This window comes from Sphaeramia orbicularis, chromosome 5 (assembly GCF_902148855.1).
Source record: "Sphaeramia orbicularis chromosome 5, fSphaOr1.1, whole genome shotgun sequence".
NCBI lineage: Eukaryota > Metazoa > Chordata > Actinopteri > Kurtiformes > Apogonidae > Sphaeramia > Sphaeramia orbicularis.
In genome coordinates, this window is record NC_043961.1 from 28013593 (window position 1) to 28033667 (window position 20075).

Sequence of the window (20075 nt, forward strand, 5' to 3'; positions counted from 1 at the left end):
CATTGTGTACTTTGATTCACAAACCCTGCCTTCGTCACGTGATCCAACACTTCAAATATACAGCACATTTTTTACCAGCCACAGAACGCCCGAAGGAAGGGAAAACAGGGTCCAGAAAGCTTAGGTTTCAACTTGCTAACCCCCCACCCCACCACCTCTTTTCTCTCTCTTTCTCTCTCTCTCTCTCTCTTTCTTTGTCTCACTCTTTACCTCCAGTCCTCTGCACTGCACTGTCAGTCAACACTCTTTTGTTGGATTTTAACTGTGCGACTGTTTGTTTTGAATCTCTACATTTGTTCCTCTGCTACTCAACATCCAAAGATAGACCTGTACGCTAACACACAACAAACACACAACGTATGCATGCATGGACACACACCAGCCTAATGAAACAGTCATTAACTCACAGACATACACAAACACACATGCCGCAGAAGGCTGTACACCTTTGGGGATATCGGTGTCAGCTCTGGGCTTTTGCCTTATGTTTACCATGCCGTGACTTTGGGACTGAGGCCAGCCAGTATGGGAGTTCAGGGGCCTGGAGCCGATCAAGGGCCACTCAGCGCTCTGTTGTGACAAAACATCCCAAAATGCAAAGAAATGCATCTACTCAGCTTAGAATGACTAATAATTGCATTGGAATTGTCAATCGGACAATCGGATTCAGAATTAATATTAAAAATTCAATGTTTAACTGTTCAAACATTAACCCAGTGATTAATGACCCACTGGCACTCCTCTGGCCACTCCTAAATTAACTTCTCTCTCTATTTAACCTTTCTTAAGTAATTTATCACTATTTATTATAATATTATGTTCTGTAATTTCGCATTTTTTTCAGTGAAAATCAAGTATTTTCCTATATTTAATTCTCTGATCATGTAGATGTTCATTAAAGCTCAGAGTAATTTCAAAGGTTATCAAATAAAAACAGAGAAAACTGAAGAAAAAGTGACTTTTTCAGCAAAGATATCAGTAAATGAACATAAACCAAGTGTGTCCATCCACTGTCATTGATCAAACTCCATGGGTTTTACTGGTGAATCAATGTTGTAGAAGATGATGGTGTTTCCACATTTACTACGGAGCCTCTGAAAGTTTGATGACCATGAAAAGATGACCATGAAAAGATGACAAACTTACCTGAGATATTTCAATATATCGATAGGTTTAGTGGTTCAGAAGTTATTCAACATTTTAGATCAGTAGATGATTTTGGTCACCAGTAGCTGTTTGGGTCTTTATGGGTTAAACAGCAAAATAAATAACTTAAGGATAAAGCAACTCTGTACATATCTTTAAAAGTGTTAACTGCAGTTGTATTTTTCCAATATAGATGCCTTATAAAATGAACTATCTACAGCAGTGATTCTCAACTGGTGGCTTGTGACCCAAAAGAGGGTCGCAAACCCATTTTCAGTGGGTTGTGGCCCATTGCGTGGACAAAATGTAATGTTAAGAAATACTATTAATTGAATTCATTTTGCATGAAAACACCAAGTGTGTTAAAAATGGCTGTTACTGAAATGTTCAGATTGTTAATTCAGCTTTATGATTAATGCTTAAAGAAGTTTGAATAAGTGGCTAAATACATATTTACTTTTTAACACTTTTTGATTTTGGTTAAAGTCAGAGCCCTATAGACTGATGCCACCTATGTCATCAGTACCGGAAGTAAACAGATATGCCACCATGTTGGAAGGCAAGAGTGGAGGCAGCAGAGTGACAGACTGTGTGTTTTGCAGCTGCTTTATCAGTGATAAGATATTTTAAACGGGTTATTAGTGACAGTTTATCGTTTAAATACGGTACACTATTTTCAAACTCTGAACCCTGGTGAAATGCAACGCTATGCTGAGTAACTGGCTGTGGCTCATGGTTCATGGTTCATGGCACAGCCTGGACACAGAGGCCGTCCGTCCTGTCGAGCCAGAACATCGGACGCAGAGGCCGGCCAGTGCCGGTGTCCTGTCAAGCCATAACACCAGACGCCGGAGCCGCACCCCGCACCCAGCCCCGTTTGAGCCCCTGGGGCATGGCACACAGTTTGGGCTCCGCATCCAGCCCCAGTTGGCTCTTGTGCCTGAACCACGACCCAAGAACCACAATATGTACCAAACCGTGGATAACCTGTACCATTGCATCCCTGTTGTTCAACACTTTTAATGGTTATACGTAATATACAGTCGACAGGTGACCGTAGGTCTACTACCATACTCGGTACTCTGTCTCTGGGCACTAAGTTCCTTATATTTTTCTCCCTGGTTGGTTAAAACAGAAGGGATCCTGTAGAAAGACCTCTCACCATGTCCCGCTGTGTCTGAGCAGCCTATTACTGCACAAACGTTAACCATGACTACAGTTATTAAGTACAATTCTCTGTCTTACAAGCCTGGCACTGCTCTTTCTAGCTTGTGGGTTGCCTTCCAATATGGCCGCTTAATCATAAATCACATGACCCGTGACGTCTCGTGGCATTGGTCTATAAAGAGAGTTACGACACGCTTTGATGTCGCCACTCTGGTGATCCCGTGGTTCATGTAAGCCTGAACAGGTCAAAACAAACCAAGCACTGTCATGTTCTTCCATAGGACAAACATAGACAAAACAAATTTTGGGGGTAAAGGTTGGTGTTAGCTTTGGTAGGGTACTTACGTGAGTGGCACTAACACTGCAAGTTCATTCAGTCTGCAATTGTACTGTACTTAAAAGGAGATAGACAATTTACCATTTTTAAGTTTTACTATTATAGGACTGAGGTACAAGCAGAAAACAGTGCTTAACTATGAACACTGTGTGTCTGCCAAGCTCCACTCTCCTGATAACACACACAATATGGCATTAACCAGCGGAGAGCATAGTGGCTAACTTAGCATGTTATTGTTAGCATGGACGCTAAACTCATTAAAAACTCAACATTAGCAAACTCAAAACTCAACAGAATTCTTATAGGATGAGTTGGATTTTACAAACACCAAGTTACAGAAGTGTTGCCTCCTTTAACTCATGAATAATAACTTTAGCAAAACAACTAATATATATATATAATAGCAAATCAACTAAAATAAAACCCTCTGATAACAGCATTTGTACTAACGTTACCTTATCTTAAAAACTCCATAATTTGTGGTTATAGTGGTTAAATCTCAACAGCTAGCCAAGTCAAGTTAGCAAACTATAGGGCTACAGCTGAAAATCCAACATAACAGCTGTTTAAGATATAAAGCTATACAAATGCTAACACATACCAAAGAAAACAGAATTTACAACATACATGTATCCAGTAATACAGGAAACACTTGATAATTTGAAAGATGAGGATTTCTTATTAACTTAGCGCTGGAATTGCTAGATCAGCAGCAATAGAATTGAATGTGTTACTAAGCCGTTACACTCAATGTTGGAACGATCGGCCCCTCCATAACCCCGGAAGTAGGTCCATATTTCATTCGCTATTTTTACAACAGGAGTCTCGACTCTGTTTATATTGAAGGCTCTGGTTAAAATGTACCTAATTTAGCATTAAAGGAGAATTTGCCTCTTTAGCATCACCACCTGATGGTCATTTTGGTGTATCATTAAACTTGTCTTTTGTGCTGGCATACTGTGATATTCTGTATTATCTCAGGTTGAAAGCACACCATTTTTTATTAAATAAGTTTGAGAAGTTTAGCTTTTATAAATTTGGGTTGTCATTTAGGGGTGGTAGTGGATCTCGAAGCAAGACTAGTTGAGAGCCACTGATCTACAGTATATCCAAAATAATCTGAATCTCATCTGCAGTCAGAACCATGTATCTACATATGTTAAACGACTTCATTAAATATCCTAAATGCAAACTACTATGAGTGGTTTTCCCTCTTATACTTAGTCTGAGAAGTACAAAGAACCATTCTCCTGGACGTTTCCCCACCTTTAAATCAGTTTAAGTGGACTCTTTGTCCTCCTACAGCATTTTCCTAAGCAAATGAACCCAGTGATTTTCGGTAAGGAAGCATTTCATGGAAATACATTTGATCTGTGACGAGATCCAACTTGGCTAGTCGGACCCCGAGGGCCACAGCTACCTGCCTCTTCATGTCAGAGATAAAACCGTCTGCTACTGTCTGACTGACTGACTGGTCTCAGTGGAAACCTGCTACAGTTGGCGCAGGTGAGCCTTCAAAACACAAGACCAGACCAAACTCACTTTTATCATTACTATCACGTTTAGGGTTTAATAGTGTTTTGAAACATAGATCCAGACGTGAGTTTAACATTCTCTCAGATACTGTTAATTGTGTTGGTTTTTACTATTATACTTTGTTTTTGTATGCTTTGTCCTTAAGCTGGTCAAGAAAATTTCAATGACACTGTCTCAAAAGTTAAATCTGCTATTATAGAAATACCAAAAATTCTCCACCAAAAAAAATGAAAAATAAAAAAAATCAAATGATGGCTAGAAACCAGGATATTAACATTTCAGTAGTGTTAAAGTATTAAACACATCATTTATAAATTTTATTGATGCATTTTATATTCTGGATTTTTTAATTAATGCATACTATCAAAATGAAGTGTTGTATTATCCACAAAAGAAATGAAATATTAAAAGTTCATATAAATTAGCTTAATTGAGGTTTACTCTTCCAAATGACGGTTTTATATCAAAGTCAGAACAAAGTTAACAAAGAAACCATAACACTCCATAACAACATCACATTTGATCAACCTCACTGGTCAGAAAAAGCATAACATGCAGGTTCTTATGCAGTTCTTTGATACAAACACAGTGACATATAATTCTTTATGGTTTATAAATATCATCAGGAACTCTGTGAAAACCTCCTCATGGGGCTCTCTCATACATGACAGATCTATGCCAAATGGGAAGGATGAATATATGAATGAATAAATAGTTCTGTGCAGTGATATGAGTGTGTTTTTAATAGTAGAACAAAAGAAATATCTGGAATGGATTCTGTCAGGATGGAAGACAACACAAATGTTTTTGTTCTGTTGGTGCATATTTTAACACATGTATTTTTGGGTCAAAGACAAGTCACCTTAAGTTAAACCATACAGACACATCGTTGTAACAAAAATAATAATAATAATAATTTTCATTATAATTCAATATATTATGTAGAATAGATCCACTATATACTATAACTACATATTTTAGACATTAAACTATTGATTTTTCTTATAATTTGTCATAATAAAGGTGTTTCATAATGTTATATTTTCACATAGCAATTCAAACCAGGTGAATTGTCTTCTTTTGTGTGAACCTTTACAACATGTTGATAGTGAAAAAAATCTAAATCCTATCATCTAGAAGGACACCATAAAGACAGTAATGGCACAAAGTCCCATGAAAAGCTACTACATCTATTAACCCAAAAAGAGTAAAGATCCAGTGCTACCTTTGTGGCACTTCCCAAATGATTTTTTTTTTTTCTATTTTTAACTTTTCTTAAGTGATTTATCACCATTTATTCTAATATTATGCTCAGTATTTTGCATTCTAAAGTGAAAATCAGGCACTTTTCTATATTTAACATACAGATCATGATTGATTTCCATAAAAGCTCAAATTAAAGTTGAATGATATATCAAAAACAGAGAAAATGGAGAAAAAAATGACTTTTTCAGTAAAATCTCTTGTTAACTGAACATATAACCAAGTGTCTCTATCCACTGTCATTGATCCAACTCCATGGGCTTTACTGGTGAATCAATGTTGTACAAGATGATTGTGTTTCTATGTTCACTACGGAGCCTCTGAACGTCCAAATGGGTCATATCTGATGACCGTGAAAAGATGACAAACTGCCTTTTACAACAATTATTTACACTTATCACTAGGATTAATGGATCAACAGGTATTTAACTTTTTATATCAGTAAATGATTTTGGTCGCCAGTTGTTGTTTGGGTCTTTATGGATTAAATGACAAGCCTTCACATTTTTGGGTATAAACATACTCCTATATTTTCTAGATTTTTAGATATTTTATAGTGTTTTTTGGCTTTTGTTGACCTGATTTTCTATTGTCATGGTCAAATCAGGTGTAACTTGTTTAAATGAACAAGTGTGTGTTTGATTGGACAGAAACTGAAACAGGTTTAACCAGTGACTGTAACAGAAAGTTCCAGCGGAGTAAATAAAGTCAAATTTACATATTCTCATGCACATATACTTGAACATTGCACTATAATAACTAGTGAGCCACTGAACTACAAGTTGGAGTTGAAGTTTTTAACTGTAGAGTCTAAAACTTTACACATTTTCATGACTTGGAGGATATTATTTGATCCCATACCTAGAACAGGGGACCATGATGGGTCCACTGCTGTAAACATCTGGAATACTGCCACACTTCTCAGCTACAGTGTCAGGGAGGGAGGTGAAAGGTTAGTGCTGTTTGTGTTTCTGTGTCAGTGAAATGCTCGGAGAACAGGGGAGTGTGTAACGTCTGGCTAAGTGTGAAAGAAGAATTTGTGACTTGCTGACTGTAAATCTGTGAGGCAGTAATACGCATCCTTTCTCACACATGCTGATACACGCAGATGCATGTTGTATTTCCATGTCTTTAGGGGATATTACATTGACTTACATTCATTTCCTGGAGACCCTAACCTTAACCCTAACCACAACACACCTAAACCTAAGCCTTACCCTAAACTTAACCTAACCCTAACCTTAAAACAACTCTTTACCCTCAAATTTAAAGATTTATGGGGACATAAATTTTGTCTCCATAAGGGAGCTGAGTCCCCACAAGTGACTGTGCAAACAGATTTATGTCTCCATAACATAAGAAAACACACACACACACACACATTTTCATTCTCATTTAAGTCACAAAGTGTGAAAGCAGATTCAGACACACGCTTTGATGAGATCTTCGAATAAGGTTTTCATGTTCTGCTAGTGATGAAGACAAATTTAGGACACAAGAAGAAAAAAACGATGAACAAAGAACAAAGAAAGTGGAGTAGGAAAAAGTTAGGAGGAAAAAACTGGGGAGCTTATAACTTTCTGCAGAGCTCGAAATGGGGCCCTTTTTGGCAGCAAGCAGTGGAGAAACCGCAGAATGGTGCGACTCTGGAGTTAAGGGCTGGAGGAGGCAGGAGGGGGTGGTGAGTAAAGGACAAGGAGGCAGGAGAGAGGAGAGGAGAGGAGAAGAAAAGAAAAGGGTGAAGGAGGAGGGTGCAGGCGGCAGGTTTTAATCAGCAACAGGCTGTTGGTAATGAGATCACTATCCCACTCTGCTCAGATTGATGTCATGTGAAGCTCTGTGGCGCACGGAGAGGCATGCAGAGGATGACAGGCATGCATGACAAGCTAACTTGCTCACTAGGGTACACACACAGACACACACACACACACACACACACACACACATACACACATACATGCGTGCAGAAATGCAAAGACAGGGTTACACTCATATTAAACCTGGCAAATGCCCCAAACCAATAAACACTGGCACCAGAGCACACGCGCAAAAAAATACTCATACACAAGACACAAAGACCCTTTAATACACCACAACTCCCTGTTGCTAATTTTCTTCAAGCAAGAAAAAGAGCTGACACAAATATAATCACACCCACACATACACCATAAACACGTTTTGGGTCCCAAGGCTCCTTTATGTCTTTTCTGTCTCTCAAACAGCTAAACATGCCTACACACAAAGAACATACTGTACCAGTGGATGAGGGTTGGCTAGACTAACAGGCAAAAAAAGAGGGACTGAAGCAGGAGAGGAAAACGAGGGAAGAACAGGAGTAAAAGAGGGAGAGAATGGGAAGGACTGACACTCTAAGTAGCAGTTGATAGTTTGGGGTTGTAAACTTTTACACAAATCCTGAGAAATGAACACAGGGCACACTGGAGTTTAGCGTAGTAATCCTAGATTACTGAGGTGTTAACGCACGATGGTACATGTGCTGTTGTTTGTGATTACTGGTGAAGATGAGGTAGGAGGAAAAAAGGGAGAAAAAGAGAAAAGAAGTTGGGGTTGAACATGTGCATCCAATGAACAGCAAATAGTTTTTCCTATATAAATGTTCCCCAAAATTCAACCATGATGTCACCATGAACCTGTTGTGAACCCAACTCTGTCAGCTGCCATTACTGTCTGATTCCCTCTCCGTTCCCTCTCACTTTACCACCGCCTCTCCATCTCCTTCCACCCTGTCCTCGTCTTGTTCTTGAGCTTCCACTTTTTATCTTTCGCCATACAACGCTGTCTGGCTGCATTTTTCTTTTCAACACAACTGCCCCCCACCCCCTTTATACCAACCCCAACCATCCCCACCCCCACCCCAAACACACAAACTACACATAGCCATTTGGAAAGTCTCTGGTATAACAAGGACAGTTTTAATCAGAACAAGCTGGCATATTTTGGCCAAGACCTGCACTTATGGTAATTCAATCAGAATGAGAAGGGAAAGAGGGGGAGAGAAAAAGTGAAAAGGGGCACACAGAGGGTAGTGGAGTGTGAGACAGGGAAATAAGAAAAACAGAGGGAGGAAAAAGGAGACAGTGGGCGGATGGGAGGGTGAGGTAGGGGTTGAGTGGTTGAAGGAGTTTGATCCACATGTGGAAATGATTGTCTAATTACAGCAGATATGTATAAGTGTTACTGCCTGCAGGACAGATGGTGATTGGACGGCGCAGCACTACGAAAATACAATGATTGGATGGGTAGAATTAAAGACTAGTAATTGGTGGAAAAGAGGGAGATTGAGAGTGTCATGATGGCGCCTGCATCATCTCTCTCTACCAACACATATTGTAACTGTTGGCTGCCTGCTACAGTGCTGCATTTACTCACATTTTCCGAAAAAGTTCTCATTCTTCACCTTTGATAGGGTTTATTTTATTTCTTTTAAATTGCTTGTTTTTATTTTATTAATTTATTTATTTGTTTATGGCTATTTATATAAGTATGCACTTTTTCATTTTCATCAGTACTTTTGTGTTTTAATTTATAACATTTGAAATGCCTTATGGGTTATTTTGTTCATCTCTTTATTTCTATATTAAAAAAAAAAAAAGAAGAAGAAGAAGAAGATTCCTGTTTTACATATTGCATTGGTTTCTAAGTTTGAAAGAAACTCAATAAAAAAAAATAAAAAAAAAACATGTGAAACAAAAAGAAAAAAAAGTTGTCATTCTTCTACACCTCATCTGTCTATAAATCATCTGTCATAACAGGTAAAATGTGCTGCATCATTAAAAATACATATTGACAAAGACCATTTGCATCCATTAAAAAGAATATTTTGTCCTCAACTCCACCCCCAAAACCTTTGGGCCAGTAAAAACTTTGATTTTGTCCATGTGACATGATGCTGCTTAGCTTGCTGTATTAGTCAAGTAATAACAGTAATAGAATCAATCACTGTCATGTGGTCTGTAAGTGGGGTTTGATAACCTCTGCTATCAGAAGATATCTAGATCTAGGCTAGGCTCAGGTCAGATAGAGTCCAGACTAAACATGCAAAGTTGAGAACAACTGGAACAAACTACCTGCAAAGATTGGATTTGCCCAAAACATAGATTTTTTTTTATAACCAGGTTGAAAAAGTTTTTCTTCTTGTGCCTGAATAAATTCTATTACTTACACTTTTTGTCACAGTATTATTATTCTACAAACAGTAAACACACTGATCCTCTGCTTTTACTCGATCAGCTGAATCTGCACAGCAACAACAGACAGACAGACAGACAGACAGACAGACAGACAGACAGACAGACAGACAGACAGACAGACAGACAGACAGATAGATAGATAGATAGATAGATAGATAGATAGATAGATAGATAGATAGATAGATAGATAGATAGATAGATAGATAGATAGATAGATAGATAGATAGATAGATAGATAGATAGATAGATAGATAGATAGATAGATAGACTTCATTAATCCCAAGGGAAATTAAAATTCAACAGCACAAGTCCAGGTCCAGGGAACTGAACCAGCAACCTTTCAATCACAAGCTGCTTCTCCAGACTCCAGCTGCCCCAAAGGAGAAGCAAACACCCAGTGTGGGACTTGAACCCACGACCCTGATATTAACCCATAAAGACCCAAACAACAACTGGCGACCAAATTCATCTACTGACCTAAAATGTTTAATCCCTGTTGATCCAGTAATTCTATCAATACATGTAAATAATTGGTGTAAAATGCAGTTGGTCATCTTTTCATGGTCATCAGATATGACCCATTTGGACGTTCAGAGGCTCCATAGTGAACATGGAAACACCGTCATTTTCTACAACATTCAGTTATTGAGATCTTTGCTGAAAAAGTCACTTTTCCTTCAGCTTTCTCTGAATAACCCTCAACTTTAATCTGAGTTTTTATGAATATCTACATGATCAGTAAATGAAATACAGGAAAATACATGATTTTCATTGAAAAAAAAGCAAAATACAGAGCATAATATTAAAATAAATGGTGATAAATCATTTTAGAGTAAAATTCACCTGAGAACTGCCACAAACGTAGCACTGGGTCTTTATGGGTTAAGAGTCTCATGCTTTACTGACTGACCTAAATGGACAAGGAACATCACTGTTATATAAGCCTATATTCTTTTAACCACTTTAATAAAGCTTTTATAAAATCATTTTACTCTCTTGTAATATGTACCCTGTATGTACTCTTTAATACTCTGAACTTATGTTGCTTAAGCACACTGTTTCATTTTCCTCTGGATGCTCCTATATTTATGCCTTGGGGAGTTATATATAAACCTGCCTTGCCCTATGATTTGTTCAGAGTTTTCTGGTAGTGACTTGAATAAGGTTGGAACTTCTTTTAAAGCTGATGTACTCACCGAAAATCAGGGTTATACTTGTCACTTTAACCCTTTCATGCATGGTGATCACTCCAGTGGACAGTTGTTCTCCAGCTGTTCTCTTGTATATTCATGGATTTTGTTGTTTTAGTTCCATATCAGCCAACACAGTGGACACTTATGCACCATCTCATACACTGCAATTCACACAATTACTGTAACGTTGCTGCTCTTGATAAACCTGATCTGCACTAACATGTTTTAGTGTAAATCAATTGTTAATTGTTATTAGACTGTAATTAACAGTTTTCTGAAGCAAAAAGTTTTGTTTTGTTTTTTTTTGCATATCCTCCTAAGACCCAGCAATGCATTTGGTCTTCTGTAGGGGACAAAAGTTTGACAGTTTTACTTTAAAAAGGCTGTGCATTGCAAAGGACATTCCATTAAAAACATCAATAAATAAATTAAAATTATTTTTAAAATGTATCTGAAAAAACAGTTGCATTATGCAGTTTCCAATAAAGACAATTTTTTAATGTAAAAAAGCTAAAACTGTCAATTTCCTGGGTCTCAGGAGGATATTATCTCCATGAAATGAGTAATAACTAATATTAGAGTATGATAAAATGTGAGAAAACAGTAACAATTTAGCAATTAGTGGCATTAAAAATGTTTTTATTTCATAGTTTTCACACAGTATATCACTTTCTGATGATGATTTTTAAATAAATGTGTCTTTGCTTCAAAACTTAAATGCATGGTGTCCAGCTGAGTGGACATTTTTGTAACTCCACACAAAAATAAGTTCTTAAAAAAAAAAAAAAAATCAGTTGCATTGTTTGTTTGTTTTTTCATGCCTAAAGAGGAATAAAAACACTCAAGAAAAAAATATTAACTAAGGTTCTCATAATTCATGCATGAAAGGGTTAAATCCCTGTTGTTTATTAGAACAAAGTTAAATGCTACTGAGTAAAATGACCCTGATTTAAGCTCAAATATGTTCCAGTTTGTCAAAATAACACAGGGCTGAAGTGTTTTAGCATATACTTTTTCTAGAATTTAAATGTTCTGCTGGCATCTAACTCTGTAAATGGTGGTGAATATGTGTTTAACCTGTGTTGTGATTATGGCTGGAATTGGGGGGGGGGGGGACTTGGAAAATAACTACCTGACCCTGTGTCCTCAACAGAAAATGACACCATTGTTCATTTGAATTTTGAGTCTTTTCTTTTTCTTTATCCCGTTACAGCTCATCACCATCTTTCCCCTTCACTCAGGATCCACTTTTCCAACTGTGCTTATGCCAAAGTAAATACATTAAACATTTAGGATACAGTAGAAACAAAATTCTGCCTTCAGGATGAGAAGACACTGTCTGTCAAAAGCCTTCCAGCAGATCTTTGGTGCCTACAGTGATGTCTGTCTAAAAGTCAGAAAACAGCCTGAGGAGGGAAAGAAGCAGCGAATATAACAGTTTATTAATACTATTACTAAACTGACATTGTATTGTTTACTGTGTTTTGTATTCGGTAACACAGGACTGAAATACTTTGTGAATTCTGAACCTTTCTAAGTACATTAAAAATGATACATTCAGTTACATTTATTTGTCGTAATTGGTTTTATTGCAGTAATAGCAAGTGGTTATTGTACACGCAAAACACATTATCAGAGTCTGCACCTCAGTCTGAGGATTCATGAATGAATGATTGTATTTTTCTTTCTTTCTTTCTTTCTTTCTTTCTTTCTTTATATTGAGCTGATGAAAAAAGTGAATTTCTCCTGGGATCAGTGAAGTTCATATGTATCTGTGTGCATTTAACCCATAAAGACCAGGAGCTACTTTTATGGAAGTTCCAAAACATTTTTTTCTCTATATTTAACTTTTCTTAAGTGATCTATCACCATTTATTATATTAATATCCTCTGTATTTTTTGTTTTTTTCTATGTAAATCAGGTATTTTCCTATATTTAATTTACTGATCATGCTGATGTTCATAAAAACTCAGATTAAAGTTGAAGGTTATTTTATCAAAAACAGAAAACTGAAGAAAAAAGTGACCTTTTCAGCTAAATCTTTCATTAACTGAACATAAACCAAGTGTCTCCATCCACTGTCATTGATCAAACTCCATGGGTTTTACTGGTGAATCAATGTTGTAGAAGATGACAGTGGTTCCACGGTAACTATGGAGCCTCTGAACATCCAAATGGGTCATATCTGATGACCATGAAAAGATGACAAACTGTATTTTGCACCAATTATTTACATGTATTGATAGGACTAGTGGATCAACGGGTATTAAACAGTTTAGATCAGCAGATGTTTTTGGTTACTGGTAGCTGTTTGGGTCTTCATGGGTTAAGAATATTTTTTACCTCCGCCAAGGAGGTTATGTTTTTGCCAGGGTTTGTTTGTTTGTCTGTTTGTTTGTTAGTTAGTTAGTTTGTTTGTTTGTCTGTCCGTTAGTGTGCAACATAACTCAAAAAGTTATGGACAGATTTGGATGAAATTTTCAGGGTTTGTTGGAAATGGGATAAGGAAGAAATGACTAAATTTTGGTGGTGATCGGGGGTGGGGGGGCCCACGGGGGGGGGGGCCACTGATCAGCCTTGGTGGAGGTCTGCGCTCTCCGAGTGCTTCTAGTTTCTTATTTGACCAGCATTTTAACTTCTTCCTCTTCTATTTCTTTTTCCTTTTCTTGCTTTCTTTGTAATCTCTGCTGGTATTTGTCTGTCAGTTTGTATTTATTTCAATCAGTTGACAAAGTGACCAGTAGTCAGTGCCATCTTGGGTGAACCTCGGCCCATTTCTTTCACTCATGTTCTCTGTCTGTCGCTCTTGTAACATTAGATGTTGGTCGTAAACTCTATTCTATACATTATTCGACATCAGCCCACTGTGTTAACTCCTTTGTGCTGTACATGTTACACCACTGATTCCTACTGAATCCCCTGGGTTTTGCTGTTGTTATTAACATAAGATTAAGGCAACAACAGGATAAAGTGCAAGAAAATGTGCTTGCATAACAATACCAAACAATACAAAAAATACTAGCAATACAACTCTATAGGCGATACTTATATTGTTGATATTATTTGAATATGTTTGAAAATGTATGCATGTATAAATTGCATTAAAATGTTTTGTACCCATTTTTTTCAAGGTCTACAAGTCAGAATGTGACATTTCTGATTCTAAAAATGCTACATAATTAGACTTTGCTTGTTCCTAGAGTAAAGCTCTGCAGAGGGGGACATTTCCTTACTTGTACAAACATGGCCACCTAGTGGTATGTAACAACACTGCAACTGAACCGAGTGTCATCATTTTAAGACAAATTCAATCCAATCCAACTTTATTTGTAAAGCATTTTCAAAACAACCACAGTGGACCAAAGTGCTGTACAGAAGAATAAATAAAAAACTAAATAAAAGAATAAAATATAGGAATAGATTAAAAGATGTAAAACAATTGCACAAAAAACCCCAGTGCTGTACAGAAGAATAAATAAAACCAAGATAAAAGAATAAAATACAAGAATAAATTAAAAAGACATAAAAAGCTGTACAATCAAAACAAAAACAACAATAAACCAATAACAAATAAAACAATAGAATAAGAAAAAAAAACAACAACATTCAAACGTCTCTCGTGGTGTCAAATTCAAGGGAATTTAGATTTTTCTCCTGTTTTACTTTAAACAATTAAACAATTTAACAGGGGCCACACACAGCCCAATCTGATCTTTAGTGTTGCAGACCAATAAAATAATAGCATAATAGCCAATATCCACATTTTTGTCTTTGCTTTAGTGTGTAAAATTTTAATTAAATTCTGGAAATGTTTATATTTACAAACTAGGCTATTCTTCCACCAAAAAATGTGAATAACATGAAAAAAATGAAATTTCTTAAGAAAAATAAGTGCAATTCGAGCAATGTTATGAATCAGCTTACCATTTATTCATGTACATCCATGGTCAGATCTACCAAGCCCAAACATTCAATAACAGGTATAATGTTGTTAAAATTTTAAAGTTTAGTATTGGGATTTGGAACTAATATGAGTTTGACACCCTTGCCTGTTAATATCTTCAGTGTAATTTTTGCACCTCAAATTCATTCCATGGGCCAGTTTGGAACCTCTGGCAGGGCGGTTTTGGCCCGCAGGCCATATATTTGACACCTCTCCTTCATGAGAAGTAAAGTAACCACAATATGTCTTCAGAACATTAGCCAACATACAGATCCTTTTTCTTTCTAGTAAATAATTACATCTTCATTTGCACATTTTAGATAAAACATCCAGATTCCTTATCATCATCATCATCATCATCACCAAAATCATGTAATCAGTAGCTCGCCACGTCCACATGACCTGATTCTTCACCGAGTATTATGTCCCTGAAAACAGTCACATCTCTCTTTCTTATCCACTAGACTTCTACTGCAGAGTGGTTTATTATGACCACCAGGAGGAGCTGTTTGTTAACTAATAATATCTACTAGATTCAGGTTCAAGATCATTTAAGGATATCTATTTTTGGCTGATTCTGAATGGGGTCGAGAGCCCCTGAGGCATCCCACTGTAGGGGTTCTGTGACAAAATAAAGACACATTTTACTTATTTTCTCGGAGAAAATTGGCAAAATGTGGAACGGAAGGGATGATACAAACAGAAGGCCAGGCTAGTACATATAGAAACCATCTTACTGGGATGTAAAGATGTAGATTATGTCTCATTTAATTGATGTAAATAACCTTGTATCAGTGTTATGTTGATTCATCAGATACAACCATGCCTTATAACAACTGAGCAAATATGCTTTATTGACCATGGTTGTCATGTTGTCATTTAATTTATATTATATTACATTTAAAAATGGGTCTGTCATGTCATTTAAGGCAGAAGCTTATGGCTCTTCATGTGTATTTGGTATCTCTGTGGTCAATTTCAGTGGTTAAATCCTGCTTAGACTAAGCTGGTTGCATCACTGCGGCTATAGATGCCAAAATAATGGAAACACCATCCACTATTTACAGGAAAATATTGTTTTTTCTAAGTTTAGGGGCTATAAATGTCATATATTCTGAAGTTACTGTTCCAAATATTGCGTCATACTTATTCATTTTATATCAACTGAACCAAATAACATTTAGATTCATAGTGGAAAAGATTAAAGAAAATCATTGTTTGAGGTCCACTTCATAACAATATGTTTAGTCACTGGTGCAGGCAGATGGTTGTAAAATGCAGAGCAGGTGATGCATTTACGCGCTCTAACTACTGCAGCACGTTTTTTTTTTTTTCTTTAGCATCATCTAACAGGAATAATAAAAAGCTTGTGAATACAGACTCCCATCCCCACCCCACTGAGTGTGATCGACGTGACCTAAATTCAATTGTCTCTGTGCCTGGCTGCAACAGGCGCTCCTCAGTGCGCTTTATGCGAGGACACTGCGGTTTTTAGGCACGTTCGAAGTATTTCACTCTGCTCATGTTTGTACAAGCGGCTCCTGACCTACATTCGCTCTGTCCCAGCCAATCTCCGGCGATATTCTGGTTTTTAGCAAACACAATCTGCAGAGAGAAAGGAAACGTGACGGAGGGGAGGGGGCGGTGGGAGTCACGGTGAGCACCGCCCCTTCCGCACGTGCCAGCTCTGCCAGCCAAAGATCGTCTACCTTTAGGAAGAGACTCACTCCTCTTACGCATAAACAGAGCCGGTGCGCATGCGCTGTGCTTCTTGTATTTTATTTCGTTGTATTTGTTCCTTTCATTCAAGTGCACAATTATACTATATATAATTGCAAAAAAAAAAAAAAACATTTTATACACAAATCAACCCTTTTCATGATTGGAAAGGAGCAGAAAGAGGTATATAATGCTTATATTTAGTCCACCCCTTACAACACAGGTGTCAAACATGCGGCCCGGGGACTAAATCTGGCCCGCCAAAGGTTTCATTCCGGCCCGCAGGATGAAAGTGCAAAAATTTACTTAAACAGTCCAGGTTGTCCAAATCATTTTGGTTCAGGTTCCACATACAGACCAATGTGATCTACAGTAAAAAAAAAAAAAAAATAACAACACAATAACCCATAAATAATGACAATGACAAAATTTCTTTGTGAAAAATTATGTGGAAAAAATTTAAGTGAAAAAATTAACATTACACTGTGAATATATTACCATTTACAAAACTATTCTTTTACAATAAAATGCAAATAAATACATGAATAAAAACAAAGATGAAAAACCTGAAACGTGCAATTTTAACAATATTCTGCCTGTTCCTAAATGTTTTGTGCATTTATGGATCCACTGTGATCTGTAGTTTTTAATCAGAGATGTAATATTGTAGAAATTGTGCAAATTTTAGTTCCAAAATCCAAAATTTTAACAATATTATGCCTGTTACCAAATGTTTATGTAACATTGTGTGTAATGCACATGTATAAATAATAAGTAATATTGTTAAAATTGCACTAATTTTTCAAATTAAATTTCTGTTTTTTCAGATTCTTCACATCTTTTTTGTAAAATGTAAATATTTTCATAATTTAATTGGGGGTTTTTTGTACTAAAACAAAAAGAAAAACTTGGATTTGTCATTATTTATAGGTTATTAAGTCATTTTTTTATTGGTCTGGCCCGCTTGAGATCAAATTGGGCTAAATATGGCCCCTGAACCAAAATGAGTTTGACACCCCTGCCTTACAAGAACAGACAAAAACAACAAACAATCAGCCAATTAGACAAACAAAAATCAATCAAATAAACATAGAACAAAAATAACCCATATATAGTCTAGGTTACGTTAAGTTAAAAAAAAAAAAAAAAAATCATAAATAAAATCAATTAAAATCATTTTCTGACATAAACATAAATAACTTTTGTGTGTTCTTGGCCAATACAGTTTTTGTTTTGGTTTTTGTGCTTTGATAGGATCATTAATAATACCTGCTGTTCTATCATCTCTTTAAGTTTCAATAACCAAAGCTTTATAAATAGTGCATTGGTACAGTTTCTGAATTCAATTTCATGAACTATTCTAGCAGCTCTTTTCTGTAATGAAAACAATGTCATTAAATTGCTTACATACACATTACTCCACACTTCTACACAATAACTAAAATAAGGTGTTATAATTGAACAATACAACATTTTCATCATACTACAGTATGAACATATTTAGCTTGGTTAAAAAAAAATCTTGATTTGACACATATTTAACAAATAATATGTGAGATCCTATGTCAATTTTTCATCCATTATCACCCAAAAAACCTAAATTCAGACACTTTCTCAATGTTATCAGGTACTTTTTCAATGCTTTTAAAGGACAGGGCCATTGAAGACACACAGGTTGTCATAAAATGTGTTATTATTATTATTATTATTATTATTGTTGTTGTTGTTGTTGTTGTTGTAGCGGTAGTTGTTGTTGTAGTAATACTTTTTTTCACAAAACAAATATTACAAAGTGTTTTACAAGGCTAAAATGCAAAAATAAAAAACTATACAGGGTGGGGAAGCAAAATTTACAATGAACATTTAGTTGTTTTTTCTCAGCAGGCACTACGTCAATTGTTTTGAAACCAAACATATATTGATGTCATAATCATACCTAACACTATTATCCATACCTTTTCAGAAACTTTTGCCCATATGAGTAATCAGGAAAGCAAACGTCAAAGAGTGTGTGATTTGCTGAATGCACTCGTCACACCAAAGGAGATTTCAAAAATAGTTGGAGTGTCCATAAAGACTGTTTATAATGGAAAGAAGAGAATGACTATGAGCAAAACTATTACGAGAAAGTCTGGAAGATACTATTAAAGAAGAATGGGAGAAGTTGTCACCCGAATATTTGAGGAACACTTGCGCAAGTTTCAGGAAGCGTGTGAAGGCAGTTATTGAGAAAGAAGGAGGACACATAGAATAAAAACATTTTCTATTATGTCAATTTTCTTGTGGCAAATAAATTCTCATGACTTTCAATAAACTAATTGGTCATACACTGTCTTTCAATCCCTGCCTCAAAATATTGTAAATTTTGCTTCCCCACCCTGTATTAATAATAATTAAAATGTTAAAATGACAAAACAACAATACAACAGTAATTATAGAAACAGCAGTCCATTATTATTATTATTATTATTATTATTATTATTGTAGTAGTTGTAGCTGTTGTTGTTGTTGTAGTAATACATTTTTAAATTTAAAAAGGAGGGTTTACAAAGTGCTTTATACGGTTAAAAATATAATGATAAAACAATATCAATAATATCAAGAGTAACAATTACTGTAACCGTAATAATAATATAATAATTGATTACTATTCTAATTAAGTATTAACATAATTTTATTGTGTGGTGCATTACTTTACCTGCTGGAATATTTTGTGTCTACTTTATCCTCGTGCATCCATTCTAATCATAATGCTTTTCTAGACGCCTTCCGTCAATTCTGTCTCAAGTCTGTGAGGAGTGAGACGTCTCGCGCCCTCAGCCCATCTGCTCCTTGCCCCCCTCCCCTCGCGGCCGAGCCCAGGCAGTCATTAGCATAAAATGTGTGTCAGTAGGGCAGCGAGAGCTCACATGCCATGCGCACATGCTGTAGAGCTTAAAGCAGCATTCCAGTGTCGAACGAGCCCAATGTGCCGTCTCCACGCGGGGCTCTCCGCCAATGAAAAAGTAAGGAAGAGAAAAAAGAGTGGGGGCGTGAGGGGAAGAGGCGGATGGGATGTTTTCAGAGAGCGTGACAGAAAGAGAGAGAGAGAGACGTCCTGATACACATCAACAAACAGGCGGCTGAGGGACGCACAAAAAGAGAACGAGGAGGAAAAAAAAAAAAAAAAAAAAAAGGCTGGTCACATTTCCCAGACACCTGAAAACGTGCTGGTTATTTTAGGACGTGTGTTGCTTATTGATGAGTGGGGAGTGTTTAAACTACTTCCACTGTTATGTTTTGATGGTGACTGTACATGGCACGCAGTTCTGTACTTTAGAGAACCCATGAGCTGCTCTTACTGTTAGGTACACGCTCTGCAGACGGACAGACTCCCCCTGCGCGTAATTTCATCTCGGAAATTATTTGGATCTGCTCTAAATTACCTTTATATATTTATTTATTTATTTGTAATATTTTTTTTGACCGGATTTTTTTTTCTTTTTTTTTGTTATTGCAAGACCCCCCAATGCCCTGTGCACACTGCTGGTCTGAGCTTTGGGATACATTCTTTCTGCCT